This window comes from Acanthochromis polyacanthus, chromosome 5, assembly GCF_021347895.1.
Source record: "Acanthochromis polyacanthus isolate Apoly-LR-REF ecotype Palm Island chromosome 5, KAUST_Apoly_ChrSc, whole genome shotgun sequence".
NCBI classification, from domain to species: Eukaryota; Metazoa; Chordata; class Actinopteri; family Pomacentridae; genus Acanthochromis; species Acanthochromis polyacanthus.
Window position 1 is genome coordinate 19,348,928 of NC_067117.1, and position 25,934 is coordinate 19,374,861.

A 25,934-nucleotide genomic window follows, 5' to 3' on the forward strand; every position below is an offset into this window, starting at 1 on the left:
ACAAGAACCGAGTGCTTGGCCTAGTTAACAGGCTGCAGACTGTGAGCTGTCCGTGGTCCTGAATCCATTTCATATCTCTGTCTTTTACTCTCAGTCAGTTCATTTCACTCTGTGTTTTATTGGCGTGACATGCACACGTACAGTGTTAAAGACGACGGGTGACAAAAGGAATTATGTTCCCTGCACAGAAAGGGGAGGCAGTCTGATAAAAACAGATGGACAGATCCATTATTGCTTTTTTCCCTTAATGCTAGACAACTTGCAGAAAAGAATGGGCCGTATTTTTTATTCTCTCTCTCTTTCTGAGTTCAGTTTGGCTCAGATGTCTTTACATAATAATTTAGGACTATTTCAGTGTGTTTTTACATTTTTTAATTTGTATTTTTAAAATATGCATGAAAAACAGGCATTTTTAAAAGCATTTTTGCTCATGTGTTTGTTGTTTGTAGTGTATTTTTTATGACAGCTGCACCATTTTTCTACCACTGGTATCCCATTTATGTATGATTTGAAACTCTTTTTGCCAGAAATTGAAATGTGTCCGCATTCATTCTCATCACAACTCACATTATCATTGTGGTGATTCATTTTTACAGCATGTGCAGGCTGATTCTGAAAGTCTCACGATGATAACACGGCTTTGATCAAAATCAATGGGGTACTCCAATTTCTCCAGTGCTGCATTTTTCATTTGCACTGAAAGCCTCCTTTACAAATGGCAAGCACAGACTTTCTGAGATCTTCCAACAAAGTGGTGCAAGTGGCTGCATTATGGAGAGAATCGAGCGTTTATGTAGCTTGACTCATGAGTGGGATATAAGTCAGCATCTTGGGAATCCATCAGCTTCATGGAGGAGCACTTGTATAAATGTATAAGTGATGTTTATTGGGATGGATTGCACAACTTGAGGATGATTTTTTTGCAAATGAAAGTCAATGATTGCCTTGAAATTTTTTGGTTATGGGTGGTTGTGCCGTATTCTTTACAATGGAATAATCAGAATCAAAGTGGATTTAAGCAGCTACTAATGCTTGAGAATGAACACACTGAAGCCTTTCACTTGTGGTTCTCTCCCCTCCCTCCCCCTTCCTCCCTCTGCCTCCCTCCTTCCCCCTATCTCTCTCTCTCTCTCTCTGGAGTTTGTTGGTTGCTTGCAGCGCTGTCTCAGTCTCTAGCCCGGCTCTCCTGACAGACAGAGGCAGCGCTCCTCTCTCCTCTGCCCACCTATCTGTCTGTCCGCCTCACCGTCCGTCCGTCCTTCTGTCTGTCTGTCTGCCTCGCTCTTTTCTGTGTCCGTCTGTCGTCCTCACAGAGGTGAGCGGTGATGATGGAGGCTGCAGCGGACCGGAGCTTTTACCGCCACAGGAGACACACAAACTCACGGGCCGAATAAAGGCGTCAAAAGGGCCAAACACCGGTTTTCTACGCGGAAAAAAAGACCCGCCGCCGCCGCCGCTGATCACAGTGACGCTTGCTGCTCCTGTCTTCCTCCTCCTCCTCTTCCTCCTCCTCTTCCTCCTCCGTCTTCAAAAACAGATGCTGTGCTCGGGGAAGTTAAAACACGGATAAATCCTCCAAGTCGTCTCCTCCAAATTTCCCAGAAGCGCCACATACCCGAAGGTAAAAACAGCTCCACGGAGCGCAAAAAAAAACAGGAAACTGTTGAATTCCTGCTTTTTAGAAATTCTCTCTCTTTTTTTTTGTTGTTGTTGTTGTTTGTGTTCATCTGGATGCGTTGAATGTATATGTGCTTTGCATATGAAGTCAGATCTGTTAGACAGGAGTGAACATTTCGTCTAAAGTGGGTGGGAAAAGGTGACTCATGCCGATTCAAAGCCTTGTTTTGGAGCCAGTATTTACGCAGCGCCTTTGAGGGGTTTAAAACACATACTGGCTATAGACTGTTGCTTGGAAAATTCACAAGGACTCTCTTTGGACTTGCCAGCATCTCTTTATGTATGTGTGTGTGTGTGTGCGTGTGTCTCTGTGTGTGTGTGTATGTGTGTGTGTGTGTGTGTGTGTGTGTGTGTGTGTGTGTGTGTGTGTGTGTGTGTGTGTGTGTGTGTGTGTGTGTGGTTTATCAAGACAGCATAGGCAATGTATTAGTGTGATTTGTTGATATGTGTCTGAAAAGATGCTGCGCCTTCTACTCGGTTCTCCCAGTATTATCTTTGACAGGTAAAGAAATATGTGATGGAGCCAGAGATTTGTGACTTGTCAGGGTAAATGAATCACTGACATGCAAATGGAAGACATAAAGTATCATTTAAATCATTACGTTCCTATCTGCACTCACAGAGCTGATATGGTGCCTTTTAATTTACCATCCAGCTCTACTTAATGTTTATAGGTTCCCATTACACAGCGTACATTTATGACTTTTGGCATATTTCTGCTGTAATTTGTCCATATAATATAAAACATCCTCAAAACTGAATGCATTTCAAAGCTTTCTGTCACGCAGAGCCTGTCAAAGTCAACTCAAGAAGTAGGAGCAACATCAGATGACTCCTAGGAAAGACTTAGACATCAAGAAACATCATGTTGTTGGTTATAAACACCCTGGCTCAGGCTGTCACCATAGTTGTGAATCAAGTGGGTTTTTTCCTTCTCTGATGATTGAGACAATCAAATCTATTTTTATGGCACACGACCAACATATATTTAGTGCAATATGACTTTCCAATACATTTCCACGTGTTAAAAATGAGAGATGGCCAATCCAGAGACAGTGATTGAGCTCCATCTCCCAGCCCCATATTTACAAGGTCAATTACTCCACAAACTCAAATGAATCACCCATCCGGCCCTGTCCACTGAGCTGCTGTTTTCCCACAGCACGCCTGAGTGGCGCCAGCTCAGCATACAGAGGATGGAGAAGATGTTTACAGCAAAAAGAGTCAGTAATGTTGAGTTTGGTAAAGTGTAAACAAAGTGTCATGAATAATAATGGGGAGAATATCTCTGCTTGGTGGATGCATTGACTGAACCATGTCCAGCCAGGGCTGCCAAGCAAGATAAATCAATAGTATTTCTCCCAACACTTTAATCAAATTAACCCCAGTGTGGCTCTGCTGTACATGAGACAACTTGTAATGACATGATGTGCTGCAGCGCGCTTTGATCCTTTAGTAGGTTGCAGTGTCTTTCATTCCATCAAATTAACAATGGATTTAGGTCTAGCTACCCTTTTAGCACAGCTTTTGGAGTGACCTGAAAAGCAGCCTAACTGCTGCGTTAGTGGCCTCAATTTGCTTCAACCGCAAAAAAAAAAAGGGGGGGGGGCAGAAAAAAACTAGTAGGCCGTGCTAACTCATAGCCATTTATGTCCATCTTCCCTCTCTTGTTCTCTCGCTTTTTCTCATCCACTTTCACACACTTTACCTCTCTCTCTCTCCCCCCTGCTAGTATGCACTCACTCAAACTGTGTCTCATCGCATCTCATCACTCTCAGCAGCACTCTGCCCCCTCTGCTTGTCTCCAACACACATGCACATGAACACACATATGCAGACACACACGAGAAAAAAAAACGCATACCAGCCCACAGCCATGTTAGATTTCATTTGAAGTAATCTGTGATTTTTATGCATCACAATTTGATTGCCTGTGTTTATTTTCTTGCCCCGCCTAACGCTTGTTCTGGAGTTGTTGCCCCGCTCTTCACGAGAGCATCTTTGACCCCAGAACAAGGTGACGAATGCCGGCATTTTTGTGTCACATATTGTATGGACAGAAAGAACGAGCACCAGAATAGAACTTCCAAACCTCGGCGGTATTTCAAGGGCAGGTCATTTCTATTTTCTCTATTTGCCCAGTGGCTTTGTTTTAGAAAGATGGTATATTGTGGGGAGCCATTTATAATGTATAGGGCCGCCCTGTATTAAATATCTGCTCAGTCAGGGGGGCTACATTACACCATATTGCATCAATGTAGGGACGAAGGTAGTATGGAGAAGTGCAAAAAAATCCCTTCCCTCCTAGTGTTTCTTTAGAGAGTTTTCGAGGTTGCTGTGACTTTTTGGAGTGCGTGGGCTCAGTAATAATTAATGTTTAAGTGGATGTTGCTGCAGTGAATATGAGTTATTATGCTGCGGCCTTATGGAAAAAGCATAAAGTTGGTGTCACTTAAGTTCAGGGATGAAAATGCAAAAAAAAAAAGAAGTCTGATCACATATCAGCAGACTCAACAGAAGCTGTAGAAAACCGATAAAGAAGCACAAGTCTATATTTAAACGGCATCACTCGAGAGATAAGATGTCGTCATTCCTCCCTGTTGGAAACTGCAGAAGAAACCAAATCTTTCATATCTCTGTCTTCCTTCTCTACTTGTTCTCAATAAAGCTATTCAGAAATAGATCACAGCTTTGCATCTATTTACAAAGCTGTTTCAGGATGTTCTGGATGAATGTCTGTTTAGTGTTATAAGGGAAAAAGGACATTTGTTTACCTCTCACGGCAGTTGGTAGGTATGTGCAGCAATGCCAAAATTTGCTCTTTTGTTTGTCAAGGAGTTGTTGTCATGCACTAAACATGCCTTTGGGATGTTGGACAACAAGCAAACTGTGTTATTATCTTGTTGAAATGCAAGAACTGCAAGCAAGAATACTGTCAGAAAAGTGGATTATGCTAAGCAACGGCCCTATCAGTTAATTTGTTTAGGAATAGGAAACCACACTGATTGTCACAAAGGATGGACGTGAACGGAAGCAGAGTTTGTCATTGACACAATTCACACCCAACTGCTGATGACTATAATTTTAGAAAATGTTCATGTCAGTGTCAGTGCAACAGTTCCTTGTTTTTTTTTTGTTTTGCTTTTTTTTTTTTTTTTACCTTTTTCTTCTTTCTCCTACCTGTCAGAAACTCACATTTCAGCTGTCATTAGCACAAACTGTCTGCTTTAAACCAAACACTCAGAACGAGGCCGTGCACAGTTCCCTCTCCAAACACCTCACATGCATTGTGGGTATATATAACATGAAGTAAGACTCTTTTGACACCAATTAAAGCCTCCTCTGCTTGTCCAAAACACCTCACTATCCGCCCTAATTAAAGCTTACGTCTCACTTCCCAAGAGGCAGCAGACTCAGGAGTGGGTGCCAAACCCTCTTTTCACCTGCCCTGCAGCTAAGAGCCGCGCTAGCTGTGCTGCGCTGGGATAGCGGGGTTGGCGCAGGTTCAGGTTGACCAAGGGGAGCTTTTACGGCTCAGGCTGGAGTAATTCTGCACACGACAGGATGTGCTACTATCGCTGGTGTTACTCCAGGAAACCCTCATTAACAACATAGAAAGAGTTAGACTTACGAACCACTTGACAGACTGAAGGATTTTGCAGCATTGTGGCTCATTAGTGGTATTTTTGATGCTTTCCTGTCAGTGTCATTCCATTGATTACTCTACTACAGTTCGCACATGGCAAATGTGGCAAGTACAGTATTTAGGCAACTAATACACTTAAGTTAGGTATATAATTGCACTTTTGAGTGACTGCTGGTACAACACTACGTGCTAACCTGAACCTCTGGTGTCAAATTTGATGTTAGTACCTTTTTCCTTTGTGAAACTTTGTGAGATTGCAGTGGCACCTAACGTGCAGCTGTGTTGGATGACCTGAGTCTGATCAGTCCATGAAAATGTCAGTTGATGCCGTATAATAGGAGACAGACATAACAGATAAGTGCTCTGCACACTTTGTGTACTGACTTGTGAAAATTTTTATCTGTTGCCTGTTTGAATGTAAATGTCATGCATTTCAATCAGTATCCACTGAGGAGCAAAAACTCTGTGATCCCAAGGATGTTTAGTTGATTTTCTGAAGCTAATGACTCTTTAAGGTTGTTGAAAACACCCTCCTGAGGTCAGCTAAGGAATGCGTGGAATAAATTCCCAGGTTTTTAAGTCAAAACCTGCTGCTCCATTCACACCTGGTATTACTGTGCTGTATGCAGATGAGACACACTATCTGCTTAATGACATCCAATATATGGGTCCTTGCATTTACACCTGGCATTAAAATAGGCTCTCATTTCATACCGGGATCCATTCTCAAAATGAAAATTAGTTAGGCATAGCTGGCTCAACTGTTGTTCACAAACCAAATTGCCCCTTAGGGATCCTCAAAGCTTTACTCAACTCCACTTTACTCGCCTTTTCAACAAACATGGTGTCGTACGTATGGGCAGGGGAAGCAGTGCTGCTGTATTGGCTCTAGTTCTTGCACTGCGTGTAGGTTTTGTCTGGCTTGCTTGAGTTGGCAAAAGAGAGGTAGAGTTTGATACGCTTAATTTTGCTTTGAATTGCGTTTGAAAATGTCAAATAGAAAATGATTGACAAACCAAATGGACAAACGAATCTAACAAGTTCTTTTTTGGCCACCTGGATTCAATTCTCCTGTGCAGCAGCAGTTATTTTGCTCTGTTTTCTTTGAGGTGATTAAGTGACTGTAAGCTAATAGAATGTAATAGAGAGCAAACAGCCGCGACTGGAGGAGGCCAGTGGAGTGGGTAATGCTGTTATGATGGATCCATGTTGGTTTTGTGTCTCTGTGTCTGAATCTGTGTGTGTTTGTGCATCTGACAGAATGCTACTTTGTGTGTGTGTGTGTGTGAGCTGCTGGTTGTGTCTGTTTGTAATGCATTCCTTTGAAGTGTTGCAAAAAAAAATGTTTTTCTCTGTCTGACTGAAATGTTTTCCCAAATGCAATCATCCAAATGCAGAAGAGAGGAAAAAAAAACGTACTCATCAATTCAGATAAATTTCTTAGCCGTACTCAGTGGGAAGAGCCTAGGAACTTTGTAAAAGAAATCCATTATAAGTAAAACAGTAAAAACATTAAGAATGCTGGGGTAAAAGTTTAGTTTTTATTTATTCAGCCATTAACTTTGCAAGGGGAAAAAATGAAAAGCAGTGGCAGCTGAATTTTAGAGAGCAAATGTTTTCTAACGTAGATGTAAGGAAAAAAAAAATGAGTGAGGATTTTGTACAAATGCGGAGAATTTGTGTTCGATAAAAGGAAGGCTCTTACATTTGGAAAAATTTGAGTCTAAAGAAATAGATAGGACAAGACAGTGTAATAAAATCTGTAATAATTGAACAAAATAATTGTTTGTTGCTGGTAGTAAAACAGGAGTGGTAGGATTAAAATAACATATGTTCTGTTTGCAGGACTTAAACGACTGAAAAGGGTCATTTTGTGTTGTGCACGATATGTTTTTTGCACTTCATATGCACTCTTTTTATTTGTATCTTCCACTCTTCCCATCAACATTTTTTCCTCAGCCTTTTCTGCATTTGCCTCTTTCACTCCTCACCTTAATCCTGCCCCCCACCTGCAGCTTCCCACCCAGCCGCTGCATCTTTTCTCCCCTTGCAGAGAGCCGCCTAATAACAAGGCTGTTGCACACACAGGCCTGCATTAAGATGCAGACCCCTCTCTCTCCTGCTCTTTCTCAATGGCCTTAATCCTTTCCTCCTCCTTGCTATGAATGATAGCCTCAGCAACTAGTCTCCTGTCTCTGGCAAGCACAGGCCCATTGCTAAACATAATGGTGAGAAAATGGCTGCAGTCAAAAGATGTGTCTTGGTGAAAGGAGGTCAGGCTGTCGGCTGCTCGGTTGTAAAGGTCAGAGTAGAGATCTGGCTCCCTGGCAGAGAGAAGGAGTACAGAGAGAGTGTTGGAGGGTAGATACAAATCTTCTTGCTAGGGTTGAGACTCTGAGGCCAGATTACTAGAAATAGAGGTCAGAGTTTCTATAAGGCTGTTAAAGAATTGCACACATCCAGGCAAATCTTGTAATCTGTTAGTTTTGTTTAGAGGGCATCTGTACAGATCTGTCCTCGGTGTAGGATCAGATTAGCGAATGTCTACAGCAAGAGCACAGTATGTCTTCATTTGGTTCTGTTGCTGTATGAACATTAGCATTTTTTGGTATCATTTGTATCTGTACTGTTGTCACCTGATAATTACGTTTTCTGTGACTAATTTGCAACAAAATTAAGTCAAGTAGATGCACTGTATATCTGCAGCTGCTCCGAGTTACTGAGAATTAATTAGTTGTGGTTTTGAGGTAAGTATTATGAGCAATCAGCTCAGCTAACCATCTCTGGCCTGTATATTTCACCTTTAGACACAGATAATGTTAGCTGTTTCTTAGACAAAAAATGACAACACAAAAGAAGACAATTTGTTTAAGTTACAACTGAAGTCATACAACAACTGAACAGTTTTTAACTCAAGAAGACAGATATAATCATTTGTTAGAATAAAAGAATGTGTCTTTAACAAGAACCCTGGTCAAAATTTGCACCGAGAATAAAATACAGTGGATCCAATGTTGCGTCAGTGTGTCTATTATGTGTTTCACCACTTTCAGAGCATTTCCCAGTGTTGGCAGAATGTGGCTTTTTTTCAGGAACCACAACACTCCTTATCCTTACTTCATTAGAGAATCCCACTACAGACACTCTCCCTGATAACATTTGCCATCGCGGCCTCTGTCTTCTCCTGCCAGGTTCCTAATAGCATGAGAGAATTGTTCTTTAATAGAAGCGAGACCACTTCCCAGTCGGACGGAGACTCATTGAAATGCAAGACCCCCGCTGGAGAACAGAGGGAAAAAATGAAATTAGAGGACACGAGAACAAGCAGAGAGGAGGCCCACCTCTGTGTTCAATTTACTTCTTAAATCTACTCACAATGCCTCAGTAATCATCTCTCCCTCTCTCTTTCACACACATGCACACATGCACACACGCGCACACACACACACACTCATGCATTGTGTGGAGATGAATGGATTCACTGAGATACTGTCTGTGAATGCTGAATAATAATGTCATCCGTGTTTCCTGTACGATGCAGGTGGAGAACTTGTCTCTCTGACAAATTATACATTGTCAGCTTTGAACATTTGGTTTCACTTTTTACAGTTTATTACAGTAATTGAGCAAAAAAAAAAATCTGAAATGGCTTCACATGCACACACTGATTTTCACTGAGATGAACTGAATCTCTTTACTAAAGCTGCTCATACAGACTTAGAGTGCACCATTTTGTATTCTTCCCTACATACTTACACAAATGTGAAGTACCCAAACCTATTTTGTGCTGTGCAGAAGTATTTACCCCCTACAGAAATACTTTTGATTACTATTCTATGGAGATGTGTTGCTCTGACCTTTAAATGATACAAACTCTGCCCCTGGCCTTTATATACACTACAAAAACCATTCTGGTCTGTGCTTGAACTAAGCAGGGCCTGCCCTCAGCCTCCTCCAGTGATCAGTAATGTGCTTTTAAACACTTTTATAGCTCTCCATATTGCTCTCTTGTGCCCTCAGAAAGAAGCAGTCTCTCTTTTTCACACTTTGCATGTGTGAAAAATAAAAAAGAGAATGAAATAAGTGTCTAGTTACAGTGCTACTACATATTACTGTAGAATTAATGGAGCTATCGTCCCGAGCTATACTCTGCCAAAATATGCTTTCAGTAGAAAAGTATTATAATTCACTGGCTATCCAAGTCTACAGCTTAATTAAGGTGTTATATTAGAAAGTACACTACTGCTCTTAAGCGGTTGCAGAGTCTCTGAGCTGCGGTCCAAGAGGCACATCTGTCTCCTTCTTCAGTTACTTTCTCCTGTCTGACAGTCTGTACAAGGCAATGGATGATTCCTCTGCTTTGGATTTTCCTTCTGAGCACTTCATTTGTCTGTCTTTTCTCTTCTGTCGATGCAGTTTCAGCTGGTGTCCGCTGTTGTGGTGGCTTTTACTGTCCCACTAATTAAAAGAGAACTCACTACACTCCAACTGGTGTTTGGAACAGTTAATGATATCAAATCAGCTAAGCATCAGCTGAATCATTATTGCGTAAACCATTAGCATTACCTAGTTGGAAAACAGTAGCATGTTGGTGTGAAGATGTCACAGATGATTACAGAAAATCAGTGCATGCATGCCATGGTGAATGACTTGATTATTTCAGTGGGCAGACCTTTTGTCACTAATTGTAAATTAACTGATATAGCATTCACCACAGAAGAAATAACACAGCATGGCACAAATTAATGATGCTGAAAAGACTCATGGAACCAAGCTGCAAAAGAACAGAGAAAGTTTAGTTTCCCTCAATAACTGCCTGACATGATGCTGAGCTGGCGCTCTGCGGCTCTTTGCTTTTCCACAAGACATTAATTTAAATCTGCCACATGACTGTGTTTATGTTTTAAGAAGGGTTTGATTATTTTTTGCAGGTCTAGAGGCTGATGTATTGTCTTATTAGTGATTTGAGCCGAAGTGCTCGTCTCCCTACTGAGACCTGGAGATGGTCAGCTTGATAAAGCTTTCTTTAATGTTTCTTTAAACATGCAAGAGTGTATTCAGTCCAATCGATATGCAGAGCTGCATGTATGCACCCATTGTGTACGTCCTCTTTGGGCTGCTTTGTATCATTGCTACACATAGTTTGTGCAACATGAGAGACTTTCCCAGTCTATAAATACATTCTTATGTTCACTGATCCATTTTTAATAATTTTCCCTCTTGCTTTTATTCTTTATTCATTCTTTTCATGCTAATTTACCTATCTGCGTTCTTCTGAGTCTGCATTGATTTTTGAATCCTTTTTTGCATTCGTGAAGCACTTTGATATGCCCTGTGTTTGAAATATAAATAAACCTGCCGTGCCTGGAGTCCTCCGCAGCACAGACCTGCAGGTGACTCATAAAGAAGATCACCGAGTGAGAGGAAAAGTGGGACAGGGGGAAAGTGAGGGTCGTGGAGATAAATAGACAGACAGTGAAACTGCCAGCTTCAAATGCAAGTTCCACAAAAACAAATGAAAAAAGATGAGTTCTGAAGCCCAGGAGACACAAGCATAAACCTAATGTGGTGTATTAATAAACCCGTGTATTAGGGCCATGCCGTCATTCTGTAACTACAAAGACTGCTTGTCAAGCAACACAACTGATGTCAGGTTCTCATTCAACCGTGCACTGTTCTCTGTCAGCGTCAGTCAAGTCTTTGTTGGCTTGTTCTGTTCTGTGTGTTCACCTTCCAAGCCACCATTTTCATAAGATTCAAAGCGGGGTAAATTCCATGTCAGAGTGTATATCAGCATGCATATGTGCAGAATACATTTGTTAAATAATTGCATCCTGCATGTATTGTTTTGTTGACAGTGAAAAAAAAAAGGCACAGTGTGAAAAGATTATGACAGAAATTCTCTGGAAAATGACAAGCACCCTTTCTGTGTTGTGTTAATTATTTGTGCATTTACATACAACATGATACGTTTCCATGAATTGTGTGTTTTTAGCCATGGTAGAGAATTGTCTCTTTGGAAAGCAGTGTTTGTCAGCCTTATCTATCTGAAATATCTCAACTATTTAATCAGCAGCCATGAAATTTGTGGTGATGATTTGATATTTCATTTGACTCTACCAGCAGATCAGATTTTTCATTTGTCCTGTGAAATGTCTGGACACCTACTCAACTGATAGATTGGCAGAAAATTTTGAACAGACTTGCAAAGGATGAATCCTAATGACAAACTGTCATTTGTGGAATTGTAGTAATGCTGATTAGCATTTTAAAGATGGTAAACATGATTAACATTGTACCTTCAGAATATCAAAATGTTAGCATTGTCAGTATGCTGGCTTGCTGCTGTTGGCTTTTAACTCAAAGTAGAGATCAACCAATGCTTGTTATTTTGAGCCAATACTGTTATCAATCAGTATCAGCCCAATGTGGTGAATACAGAGAGTGTCAAAGCGGCAAATATTTAAATTATTGTATTTTTCATGTGTTTTAATATGATAATTTGATAATCAATCAGTCCCTGTCCCGAGTCACTGCTGTGTCCAAAGCATCCACACTGACATAAATTCACTTTGAAATAACTGTTGCTACATTTACACTGAGCCATTTTAGTCTGGATGGTGCGGGTTGGAGACTTTTGGGAAAACACGACACAGCCACCCACGTTTGCTTCCTAATTCGGTCTTATCAGTCACTATGTGTTCTTCCCTGATTCATCATGCCCCAATCATGTGACCCTTTTCCAGAAGACACCAGACATCGGCCTGTGTTGCTTAAATTCAGTACCATTCCCACCTCGCTTCACGTGAAGAAATGTCCCGTCTCACTTTCCGCCTTTCAGTAATCTTCACTTTTTCTATATCTAACCAAACAATCCTTTGCTTCTTGTTCAAACCAACATCTGTGGGCTAAATGTATGTAAATAGTCATGTGACAGGCATTAGTGTTCACGAAAATTATAGAGATACAATTTTATTTTGAAACACTACTTAAACAAGTAGACATCCCCTAAGTATAGGCTCACATATTTTCTAGTGTGACTGTGGATCCCCGTATTATGTACTTTATTTGATGGTAAAAGTAACATTTTGTCCTTTAAATGCCTTCTTATAACTACGGTACATTTGTGATAAAACAAGAGACACCAGTGCATTAGCCTGGCTGATGTACTGGCTGGATTACCAGTTCTTTACATTTATGTATTTAAAGTTTTCTGGGGTTCCATAAATTGTAACATATAGAAACACCATCATTCCAATAGATAGAAAGAGATCACATGAAGACTGCAGCCATCTTACTAACCTTAACAACTATCAACCATCCGTTATAAGCTCTACCCTTAGTTTGTAACCTTAGCCATGCTTATCCGCTCATAGAAGATTAACAAGGTCATCTATGTCAGTCAAATCATGTGCTAGTCTTGATTGAACGGCCTGACGCGACCTCAGCTTATCTGAGGACAGTTAAGCTAATTATATCGTCTTTTTTGCAGCATCACAGTGGGTTACCACCGCAGAACTATTCATGCTAACCTTCCGCCGTCACTCTCATCGGGCTGACTCATTGACAGCCTGTCAGTGCTTTTGGGGAGTCGAGAAGAGCGTCATCGTTTTGGCGCGAGAGCACTAATCATGTTCCACCAGCTTTTTACTTCATCAATGACAGTAAAAAAAATAAAAGATCACAAAAGAATATTTTGACCCCCTACTGCTGTTTGGATCGTCAACCTAGAGACCTCTTCTGTCCTGGTGGAAATGTTTCATCATATGATAACGGTTTCCACTCAGAGTGACTTTGCAATGATTTGCAGTGAACCTTCCCTCTAATTGGACAAGTGAACCCAAACTATGCCTCAGTGTCAGGTGCAATAGACAGATTTTTCTGATCATTTGTGAGCCATAAAATACCACATATATATCAGCCAAACCTTACAATGAATTCTAAAACTGGATTACTAGTGAAAGGATGCCAGCGTTACTGCCATAACAACCCTGCCTGATACATTCTACACTGTGGCAGGAGATGAACTGATTCATTTAATAACATTCTCCACTATAATGAGTGCATGACCACCTCTCTAACTGAAAAAAAAAAGTCATGGCCTTTGCTTCTTAGTTTATTTTCCTCTGCTCCATGGTACTGCAAAAGCAAGCATCTTCTGCTATATTTAGTCTCTGGATGACTTTATTAGAGCTGATGTTCCAACTGATGCACCTGTGGTGGAGGTTATTGTGCTTTTATAAGTGAATCATAGGACGTACAAGCAGGTAATGAAAAGCAGTGCCACACAATAGACAGAAAAAATGCTTTTATAGACAAGTACAGCTGATAGATGATCTCCTCGGTTCCTCCAGTAAACATCGTACAATGAGGACTGAATTGAGTTTTCCAACAACTGGGGGATTCATCTACATCTCTGTTTGAAGTTCTGTCTTTGAACATGCGTTCTTTTTTTAAACTGCGAACAAATTGTTGTTTCCTGAAGACTTAATTTCTCCCCTATTTTCGAGAATGTAACACCTACTGTGATAAAATGTTTGATTTCCTCTGATGATGATAAATCATTTTAATGACCTAATTATGAGCCTGCTTGGGATTTCTTCATGCAACTGAACTTTGCATTTTCGTTATGTTACATCATAGCATGTTTGCATTCATCCATCCATTCTCTATACATCCTCACTAGGGTCACAGGGGGTGCTGGAGCCTATCCCAGCTGACTCGGGCGAAGGCAGGGGACATAATTATTACCACTTATTCCATGTTGACTTTTGGATATTTTTGTTTCTAATATGTGATTTCTTTTTTGTACGTACATATATATGCATGTATCAAGCAGGTTACATTAGATACATGTGTCACTATGTGTGCTACTCTTCACCTTAACCAGAAAATTCTATATACTTAAGAAGATAGAAAATAATATCACTACAGACCATGTCATTAACCTTTTCAGTGCTACTTGATACATGCTTTTTGTCTTGCAATAACAATGCATGTTGGATGCAGTAATTTCAAACAGCATCCATTGACCTGTGTGATACTGAGGTCCGTATGAAGTGAATGAATGACCTGTTTCTTTGTTTATTTTTGTTATGTTCTAATTGTCTGTGCGGACCTTGCAGGCATACCAGCTGCATACAGCCAGCTTGAATCCGACCCATATAAGTTAATGCCATTACTGAGCAGATTATAATGGAATCATATCCCAACATGGGCATTTGTTTGTTTAATATAAAAAGACAAATGGATTTGAGGGCAAAGGACTTCAGTCCTGATAAATCCATGTGTGATTATGCTGAATCATTCTGCAGTTCTCTCGTCACTGTCACTTTGCTGAAAGCACATCATATAACTACAATATGTAAGACCCATTGTAGTACATGCAAGCGCTTTGCTGCAAGACTGGTCTCCGTCTGTGTAGCCTCCAGTTGTGCCCTGTGTCTTATCAGTGCCACCTAACACTGCTATTTGACTGTCACAGGCTAACAAAGAAAGAGAGAGAGAGACTGGCTGGTGAAATGATGCTAAATCACAAGCGAGACAAATCAGTTGATTTCAAAAGAAAAGCAACGTTAAATGCACTGCTGCACTTAGTGTGATTAACAGCTTGAATTGCCTAAGCTCCTTGCTTTGGCGGGGTCATCTATGCAAGTATATGTGTGTGTGTGTGTGTACCATGATTTAAATTTTGTGCCACTTTTTTTTTTATGTTGTTGCATCTCTTTCCTTTCAACAAATCCACAGCCGCACTGGCAGCTCTGCGAGACTATATTTAGACACAGCTTTGCTTTGAGCTAAATGCTAATGTCTGTATGTTAAAACGCTCAGAGTGACAATGCTAATACGGTGATGTTTAACATCAATAATGCTTACCATGCTCACCTCCTATGTGCTAGCAATGGCTACTTAGCAATAGGTATGAAATTAAAAGAGGGAATGATGGGAATGTGATTAATTTTCCATTTATCTCCTCAATAACAGGGGAAAACAAAAGTTTCTATATTTTATCTTTGCCAAGTTTCCTGGTCATTCATTAGTCAAGACTCTTCATCCAAATCTACCAATGTAAATGTTTTGCACCAGATTTTAAGAAAATTCGTCCAGTAGTAGTTGAGATATTTCAGTTTGATGTCCATCTGATCAGGACTGACTATCAGTGACCTACAAGGGCTCAAGAGACACTCGTGATGTGTTGGTCTGTGGAGCCCCATGAGAGCTGCACACAAAGACAGAGGTCACAGGCTTTCCTTTTGTGCAGATCAAACAGCACCCTGGAGAATTATTGCTATGAAGAGAGAACACTGACATAAATGAATAACAATTGAATACATAAGCAAAGGATCTGTTGATAGATACGTTGGCAGAGGAAGTGGCATAGAGAAACTTTTTTTTCTCCACTCAAAATACCTGTGCTGCAGCACTGCCAGGGCAGTCATTGTTGCATCAGGGCTGCTTCATATTGACAGATCTGTGTTTTCTTCCTCCTGTGGTGACAAGTGCTTATCTTTCACTGCAGTGATTTTCTTGTAATCTTGACCCACAGTCTTCACCTACAGAAGCTGCACTGGCTCAAATTCTTGGACGCCATATACAAGGTTGTAATGCTGTAAAGTGATTAATAGGAGTAAAATGTAACTGTGCCTAATAGCAATGAGAAGTCCATCACTTTGTGGCCCTAAAGTGATTCAGTTACTGAGCTGTTTAGTCACAATGTGGTGCCCTCTTATTTTAAAGTGTAGCAAATTGTACTGGACATCATTTTAATTAGTAACTCATCAAAGACTTTGTGTAGGTGGTTAAACTGAATGATACATCATCTTTAATCAGCAGCAAAATCTTATGTACACTGACACTTTTAGCCAAAAGCAGCAGTTTGTGTAATTTTGCAGGGCTGAAGTGGTGATGTTTAGGACAGTCTGCAAACACTAAGTCCCTCCGCTGTTTTAAGATCAATGACCCTGGTAATCAGCTCTTCCAGACCGTGAGGCTTATTGCTTCAGTTGGTCCACTGACTTATTTAACATCTCACAGGTCTTGTCGTGTGACCAAGGTCAGAAGCAGAATTCCCTCTTTGTGACATCGCAATTAAATACATGCGCCGTACTCTGCTGAGCCATCTAGACAACCGCTGTGTGTGTCCAAGATGCTGTAAGAGAAGGCTGACCTTCACAAAAGATGGTACACTCTGCACTTGTCCAGAGCTGTTAGCAGGCCACATGATCTTATGCATATTTGATGTAGAACCTCACTTGACCTCTTTGAAAGTAAAAGGAAAGCATGCCTTGTGACACACCTCCTGAAGGAGGCGCATTTTGAGACTTTTGTGTCGAAACCTGTTTGTTCATGTTGCCTATGTGTTGTTTATAGCAGCCTCAGTTCTTAAGTGACTGAGCAAGCGGAGGCCCTGAGCTCCTCATGCCTAAAATAGGTCAACTGCTGACCTGATTGCCTGCGCTGCTGTCAGTGGAAATGGGACTGGTGCGCCGATGAGGCGAGGAGACGAGGACATATAAATGATGCTTAAAAATGATGAAGACAAGCAATCGATGAAAACAAGAAATGATGTCTTCCACAGAAGAAGAGGGATATGGGGATGGGGATGGAGGTGGAGTGTGCAGCTGATGGTCTGACTGCGGAAATGGCCACACACAGTCTCTGTATTATGGGTGTGTACACACTTGCAGAGGTACCACACTACAGTTGTAACACGAACATGAGGAGGAGACTGCAGCCCTGACAGAGAGACAGGTTTTGTAAGGCTGAGAAAATCACAAAAGATGTGAGAGCATGATGGTAAACTGGTGCCATTCTGGTGATGGACAGCTTGAGTCTGGTACCTGTGTGAGGTGGGGATACAGGGGAATGTACGTTCTTGCAGAGAGTATGTGTCGGACTGCTGCACATCTGACTGGGCTGCACCAATCTGGCTGATAGGAGGCTATCAAATGTGGATTATTTTGATGTGGAATGCTCTGATTTGTTCAAATCCATGCTGTGTTTTGAGCCAGCTCATGCCTGAGTGCTCTAAGGTCACCTTCTGTCTCTTTTAATGCTGCTGTATTATTCCTCCTTTGTTCTCTCTGCAATCTTTCTGCTCCTTTTCCATCCCTCTCTCTTTCTCTGCTCCTTCACCCCTTTTTTTTGCCTCTCCTCCTAAAACTGCCACTGTCCTTGTTTTTGACCTACATAATGACCTGAACTGTGTCCTGACAACACAAGGAACCATCAGATTTTGTCCCTACGCCAGCTCCAGCTCCTCTCAGCCGTCGGCAAGTGAGCATGTGGGAGTTGTGCGGTTTAAGAAGACTGTATTTCATCATTGTTGACTCATAGCGAGACCGAAACATTGATGTGTTTTGTGAACAAAGTCCCGGTTCTTACATAGGCTTGATTTGTGTCAATACCCTTCCAAAAAATTTTCTCAAAATGTAAGTTTGCCAGTGATTGACTCCTCAGCTTTAAGTTATTTCAGCTTATTGCTCCAGCATTTAAAAATGGCAACAGGCGGATTATCACGACGGTGACGCTTGCTTAAGAAAATCTATAAACTGTTAACACAGATGTGACTCATGCCATAAAAAACTGCTTTTCTTCTGCAAAATTTCATGCACTAGTTTGCATGAACACCGCAGAACAATCTCAACTGGCATACGGCGTCATACCTGGGGACATTGGTTAAATATGCAGGGAGAGAAAAGCACTGAGAGATTCTTGACTAGAGCTCACCTACTTTTTAGTTTCTTTTTTTGTCTTGTCTAGTTGATATATTACAGCAGATCACTTTGTTCTCATTTTTTCTAAAATGATTAAAGGAAGAATAATCTCTAGAGGAGGAAGGTAACACACTAAAAGCAAACTCCACACAACAACAGAGCAGGAAGCTCTCAACTTCTCAGCGTGACATCGGGAACAGGATTAGTAAATCGCTGTGACAGTCTGACATTTGAACCCTTGGGTAGAGCGAGCTGGTGAAGTTAGGCTGCTGATAGTGGATAGTGATTGGGCTCTGACAGTGCCTGTTGGTATTATTATAAATGTTTGTAGTGCACCGACAGTATCCCTGCAAGAGCTTGTGTCATGGTTTTTATGATGAGAGCAGATTTAAGAAGGATTGCTGGTTAATCCTTCGGGGGTTGCCCATGCTGGGAGATAATAGCTCACTTCAGTTGCAGTACTGACAGTACAGACGAGGGGTTGAAATCTGTCCTGGTCTCTGGCCGCTTATGTGTGACAGAAAAATACCAGAAGGTGAAGACCTGTAAGGTTTTATTTTGGTTTTCTTGACATGTCAACAGACACAGGTTGTTCAATTCTCAAGGTCTAATCCAGTTCAAATACAGCCATCATGAGATATCAGATCTGGAAATCTCCCAGCTTTCAAAAGTGACTTTGAGACTTTGGTGTGGAGTGTTTGTGTCTGTGACAAAAGAAGTCCGAAAACCATAAATCTGGAGGTCTGAATTTGGCAGATTAAAGTTAAAATTGTTGTATTCCATGGGGCTCTGTCCTTTCCTGCATGAATATGAAACTATTTTGAAGCTATTTATTCTTTTGCCCGGAGACACTTGAAATGTCAAGGATGTCAAAATTTTGAAGTTGCTAAAAATAGCAAAGATAATTTTCATAGTGTGCTCTACAGATGACAAAAAAATCCTGTTTCTGGTTAGCCTGACCTCATTCACACTCTTTGTCTTGTCATGCATGTACTAAGAACCAGAGGTATGAGCACAGAGAGGTCACAAAGAGGTCACAGAGACATACATTCAGCTCATTCAAGTGCTGTGTCACTACTGCAGCAGGAATGTTGCTGTAAGCCTGTGAGTCAACTTCATTCACTTCATCAAACACTGACCTCATTTGCTGATGCACGATGTGTTATTTGTTTACCCCAAGTTGTTGAGGTTTAAATGTGGCGATTTTCTTGTGGATTTTTAAAGCGTTAATTTTTAATGTGCTAACGCGTTACATAATGATCTGAAGTGTTTCTGTCTGTTTTTACAGCAGCTCTATGTTAAGATGTCAGTTGTAATCAGGCAGCACGACTTTACAAAGCCGAAACGTGAAGCAGCAGCAGGCTGAGGTGGATTTCTGAGTTGAGACTTTGCATGCTGATGCATTTGCGAGTACACAGAGATTGTTAAAGCAAGGCTGTAACTGAATCTGTTCCAGATTAATACAAGTGTCAAATAAGCACTTAGATCCTTAAGTAACATACCAGAGTTCACTTTTGGAAACAATAAGATTCTGCAGAGCTAAATCCGTGTTATCATTTGCTTCACCTCGGGCCCAGTTTTGTGCTTTTCACGGTTATTTAGCTTGCTATGTGTTTGCATAGTTTACACCTCCACAACAAACCTGGCAAAATATTCAGTTGCCTCAAGTCAAAGCAGCTCCAAACAAACTTTATGCGTGTAGAAATTTGAGTGTACAGTTCGGATATATGTCTTGTGTCATTATGAATGGTCTGTATATTAAGTGTGACCAACAAGACTGTTTTGTATGCACAATAATAAAAGATTAATTTACAGTACGCTTGAGGTTTGCATATAAACGTACCGGCTTGCAATCAGTTTTCTTTTTTATTTAACACGCACTGAAGGCTTCTGGCTTCATTATGCTGCTAATTAAAATGTTTACAAGAGGCTTGCTTACCTTTACTAACAACTATGTTATATTTACTGGTATTTTTTTCTCCTTATTTTGTGCTGTTCAAACTTCCTTCATGCTACGCAAATCCTCACAGCAATCACACCGCTGGAGGGTCAGCCACTCAGCCCAATACAGCTAATCACACTTTGCTGTTCTGAATTTTAATTAGACTCCTTTAGAATTTAATGTTGTTGCAAAGATTTTACTACATTAGCTGGACTGAAGAGATTTCATTGCTAGTTGTGCACTGAGGGGCTTAGAATAATTTGTGCGTGTGTTGACATATGTATGTGTACGAGCACAGCTGTATACACTGATAGTCTGTTACACCGTTGGCATGCAAAGCTTAGCCCACCGGTATGTTCTGATTGTTTGGAGTTCTCTTTGAGTGAAGGTAACAACTGCGGCAAACTGCTATGTCTTGTGTTCAAACTTGATTACTGGTTTTTCCTCCGTACATCAGGTCATTGCTGATCAGTTCTGTCATCCAGAAATTATCTTTATATTCAACTAAACTGAAGCTTCAATTGCATTTTGAAAGAAAAGTCATTTCTGTTGCACAAATATGAACCACATCAACTTATCTCTGCCATTTATTTTTTTGTTTTACTCGTGTGTCTTTTTAGCCAGTCAGTCTCACATTATATGGGGTGAGACTCGTCACCCTGGTATCCCAGAAAATGGAGGAAAAGCTTCAAAAATGTTGTAGAAAGGTTGTATTTTAAAGCATGGCATTTCCCTAAACCTAACCAGATCATTTTGGTGCCTAAACCAACCAAACAGCAAGCGACAGCCAAAAATAAACAAGTAAAAACTAAACTTAAGTCTAAGGATAACAGTCCCACATGAGAAGTGAGCTTTGGTCTCCTTGGTGACCTTCTTGTTGCTGACATTACCTTCATTCCTAAAGTAGACTTTCAAATTGAAAGCCTTTCATATTACAACACAGCCGAGCTTTTTGAGGGGATTAAATTTCTTTCATAGCAAAGATAAGAATACGGTTAACTTGTGTAGGAATGTCATATTTTGAAGACAGGTTTGTTGTGTCTATATGGCCTCATCCCAACTTTACTCTCTCTCCTTACTTACCTCATCCTTACTGCCATTTCTGCTCCCCCTTTTTCACAGCCTCTGTTCATTGCCCTCTAATGCTCTTTATCAGTGAAGGGGCAGAGATATGGAGTTGCTCTCATCCATCTCGTCCTTGTTTCAGCTGCCCTGCTCTCATACAGTGTTGACACAGGCCACCAATTACACATGCTTACACACACACACACACACACACACACACACACAAACACACACACACACACACACACACACACACACACACACACACACACACACACACACACACACACACACACACTATGTTTTTCTATCACTGTGGGGACATACCATTGACTCCCATTCATATCTAACCCCTAAACCTTACCCTTACCCTAACCCTAACCAAAACAATGGCTAACCCTAAAGAAACGTTTTTGCACTTTTACTTTTTTCAGTAACAACAACATGGCCAAGAAAACACTGTTTAAACTTGTGGGGACTGAAATGAGGTCCCCACAAGTGACATTGTTTTCGGTTTTCCTACAGTTGTGAGGACATGTGGTCCCCACAAGTATAGCGAGCACCTGACCACACACACACACATGTCTGGTTCTTATATCCCCGTGGGGACATACCATTGACTTCCATTCATACCTAACCCCTAACCCTTACCCTAACCTTAACCAACACCAAAACAATGCCTAACCCTAAAGAAACGTTTTTGCACTTTTACTTTTTTCAGTAACAACAACATGGCCAAGAAAACACTGTTTAAACTTGTGGGGACTGAAATTAGACCGAAACGAGTCCCCACCGAGATAGCGTGGAGTCAGGTCCAAGTCCCCACCAAGTCCCCACCGGTATAGATAAACATGTACACACACACACACACACACACACACACACACACACACACACACACACACACACACACACACACACACACACACACTCACACACTAGTCACTAGTAAGCCTTCATACACTTGCATGTGCACAGACTCACAATCAGTTATCCTTGGCATCATAAAGCTCTCGTTGTGTGCCAAACTTTCTTTTACACTATTGTTCTGCCCTACACATTCATCTTCATAAACAATAAACCTTCATAATTAACTTAACAGAACATTCCACTGTAAATGGTGTAAGCAAAGTGCACAGATCGATATTTTTATTTTGAATATGAATCAAATTACTGTTTGTAATGTAGCAGAGACAAACTGACAGACTAATCACCCAACTGCACAGTTTCTCTCAGCCCTGCAGAGCATTTTAGCATCTTTCAGGAGATTGAAGGCATGCAGTGGTTTTTAGCAAACAGACAAAATCTGATACTGCACAGCTGCTCCCCAAGTTAGCAGCTAGCTGGTGGACATAATGTATAATTTAGCAGCTTAAGAAGCCAGATGTTTCCTTCAGAGTTACAAAGTGAGTGAACATTGGAGTTACAGGTGGAAAAAAACTCACTGAATGCTAATGTCGCACCCAGTTTGGCCCTAATATCTTTTTAAAATGATAATAAGTCACTGTTGTGTTTACAGCTCGTTCTAATCCCATCAAGCAACCAAATTAAGAAATAAATCAATTGCATACATGGAGTAATAGTAATAATGTGCTGTAGGCATTGTGAATAGATTAAACATCAGACTGATTTCTGAGAAAGCTTTTCTTGGTGTATTTTTGGTTTGTTTGAAATTCTAATAAACTAAATCAATCTGATTCTGAGACAAACTTCTTCAGAGTCTGAACTCAAACTGAGCAGCTTCCTTACAAGTTGTTCTGCTCCCGAGGGAGTCAATGAAAGAGGCAGACAGAGCAGCTTTTTAATCAAAGAGCTTATGAAAAATACTTTTGACCAGTGGATTTTTTCATATATCTGTTTTCTTTGACTTCTTTGACTGGTGAGGAGTAGTTAGTGTGGTGCCGTCTTGGTAAATTATATACTGCGGTGGTTCAAACAGCATCCAGATCTATGCTCTTCATACATTACTGTCGACTCGCTGCACAGAGCTCTGACACGTATCAAACTCTATCTGTGTTTCTGTTGGATTCAAATGTTACAAATAACACCTTAAGTATTAATGCTGAGAAATTGCATATGTACATTCACATTTAGAATCAAGGCCTAGAGAAAGTAGGATGGCCCTAATTTTGACAGACAGCTGTGAGCGTCTGCCTACGGCTGTGTGAGTGACGCATTGCAGGCCTGAAGGAATCTCACATACACAACAACTCAGAGACAGAAAATTTACCAGTAAACAAATCATGTTTTCCTTTTCTGATAATTCAAATGACTCCCTGCTACTGAATGTTTTCTACTGTTTATGTACAGTAAATGCAGGAAAATGTTTAATGTAAGTTTCATGTGCAAGCTCTGAAATCATAATACGGATCTGTGCAGACAAAGATGAGAAGCCTCACCAGTTTTACAGAATTAATGTCAACAAATGATTGTAAAGGGCAGATTATACATCCAGTGCTGGATGACGGATGATATTCATGTTGATATGGAAGTGGGGTAGTACTGTACTGTATCGTCATCACGGGTGGTTTGAAATGTTGTGTTTTTTTAGAAAGTTTATCTGTGATGAATCTCTGTGCCTTACTTTCACAGAAAGTTCTGGTTAAGGAAGGTTTTAAAAATATATATATCATACAGTATCTGAGCTGTAGCTGCATTTGCACTTTTGGTTTTTCTCACTTCATCAATTTTTGATTAAGTCTGCAACAGCATCTCCATGTGCTTAAGAAGGCAGAAATCCACCTTTCTACCAATAAGAACAAAGTTTAAAAGGACAAGTAATCTGAGTGGGTTTACTGCATTGGACATGAAAGAGTTTTGATGTGTTTCTTGCATTACTTCTGGTCATAATAATATTTATGTATATTGTAAACAAACAGATGTCATACTCCACCGTGTGACTCAATTGTTAGCATATTTAGCTGGACTACTGCAGGACAGTGTGTCATGATTTGTACTTAACTGACCATGTAAGAAAAAAGTTTAAAATAAATGCACGTAGACCAGAAAAGTCATTACTTCCTGTTGGTAAGGAGTACTGTATTTCATTGTGCATCTCAAAATTACATTTCCTCTGAAAGAAACAAACAAACAAACAAAAAATCACAAGATAAAAGTGTAGCATATTGCCTAAAATCTGATTTATTACATTACATTTTAGCGGAACAGATTTTTATATTTGCTCTGGATTCAAGAAAGAACCAGACACTGAGAGAAATATGGAGCCAGGCAATATTATAGTAATCTAAACCAGAGTGATGGAGCCATGAATCAGGAGCCGGAGAAAATAAGCTCTGTGGTAAAAACTGCCTTCACAATAAGCATCACCTAGCTGGATGCTGTCTCCATGGCAATTCTTATGGGCCTCTTTGGCAAGGTCACCTTCACTTAAGAGAGAAAGTCACCTATAAAACAAGGAGGAGGAAGACACCTTTAGGAAACACAGAAAAATGTTGAAATTTGTAAGACAAAAAGAAGTGTGACTAATGAGCAGAAAATGAGAAAGGGGGAAAATTAAAGGGTTTGGTTGTGGGGGAGCGAGGCATCAAGTGAGATGGAGGGAAGATGGTGGAAAAACAGACAAGAAAAACAGGAAGGTGGGGGAGGCTTGCATAAACAAATAGCTCAAATATCCGACTTGTGTTGAAAACTGTGTTTAGTGGGCGATGCATGGGAAAAGTCCAGCTCATGAGTCCATTCACTCCACACACACACATACTTTCTTGGATGAAGCTCCAGATCACCTGGAAGCAAATGACCAGATGCACATGAAGAAGCCAGCTGGCAGTTGGGATAACATGGTTTTTATACACAGACTTCACACACACACACACACTCCATCATTTTCTGTTCATTAGCTTCACTCTGCCTTCACCTCCATCTGCTGTGGCTTTCCTCTACATAAAGTTCACTCACTCCGACTGTGGCTGAGTGTGGCCCTGGTCTGTACCCCCTGCAGAGTGTGCTGGAGGTGGCCTTCGCCTGGGGACATCAATATTTCAGCCTCTCTCAGCACTCTCGCTCGTGGGGGTACATGGACCGCTCAGAGCCCAGGGGGAGGTGCTGATGGATGGACAGAAAAGCAGGGGGAAGGTTAAAGCTGGAGCCTGATAAGGGACCATAAATTACAGTGAGCGGGATAAGAAGCATTGAGAGGAGTGAATGCATATGATGTGAAAATGACTGTGTGCTTTTGTTAATGAATTAGAGGCTAAAATGGGGAATGGAGGTATCAGCATGGGTGGTTGACAGATGAGGAGAGTTGCCGAAAACATATTGTTGCTGCTTCGTGTATGGATGGGATTTGTCAGGAATGTAAATGCAGCCGTGTCAGTGGTGCGTGATGAGCTGAGTCTGGGGGAAATAAAAGACGGAGCGAGAGAAATAATTGTGATGATGGTAACGATCTGTGTATTTATGACTCTGAAAATCCATTTATTAGAGGAGAACATTAAGCAGTTAATTACCTATTGAAAACGAGGCATTAACATACAGGAATGGATGAGAATGCAAAAGGGGGGAAAGTGGTTCAGAGACGGATGAAACTGCGAATGAGTGAAAAAGGATGGAAGGATGAATTTAGAGGAGGCTCCCATCTGACTGCTGATGACAGGGAGCCTCCTGCCCTCTCTTCCTCCTCACCCGCTCCTCCTTTTGTCTTGGTGTGAAGGAGCTGCACCGGCCAACTGTTGCTACGATTACAGCTGCTGTCACAAACGTGGTCATTAGGGGTCATTACCATGGCGAGTAGGGTCCCAGGGGTATCTGGAGAAGAGACTCCGCACCCACAGTGACTGTCGATATACGCTGAAGTTGTTTATGGGAGTAATGTCAAGGCAATCATCACAATGAGTTATAGTTAACCAGCTAATAAATTTTTTACATTGGA

At 40.9% G+C, this 25,934-nt stretch overlaps 1 protein-coding gene across 1 annotated transcript in view; it reads left to right on the forward strand.

Annotated features, from left to right (window-relative positions):
* The first annotated feature begins 1,128 nt into the window (after window positions 1–1,128).
* dlgap4b (discs, large (Drosophila) homolog-associated protein 4b) overlaps window positions 1,129–25,934 on the forward strand; it is a 119,543-nt gene continuing 94,737 nt past the window's right edge. The window contains 1 exon segment of the mRNA XM_051948165.1: window positions 1,129–1,621. The gene's annotated coding sequence lies outside the window, so the exon portion shown is untranslated.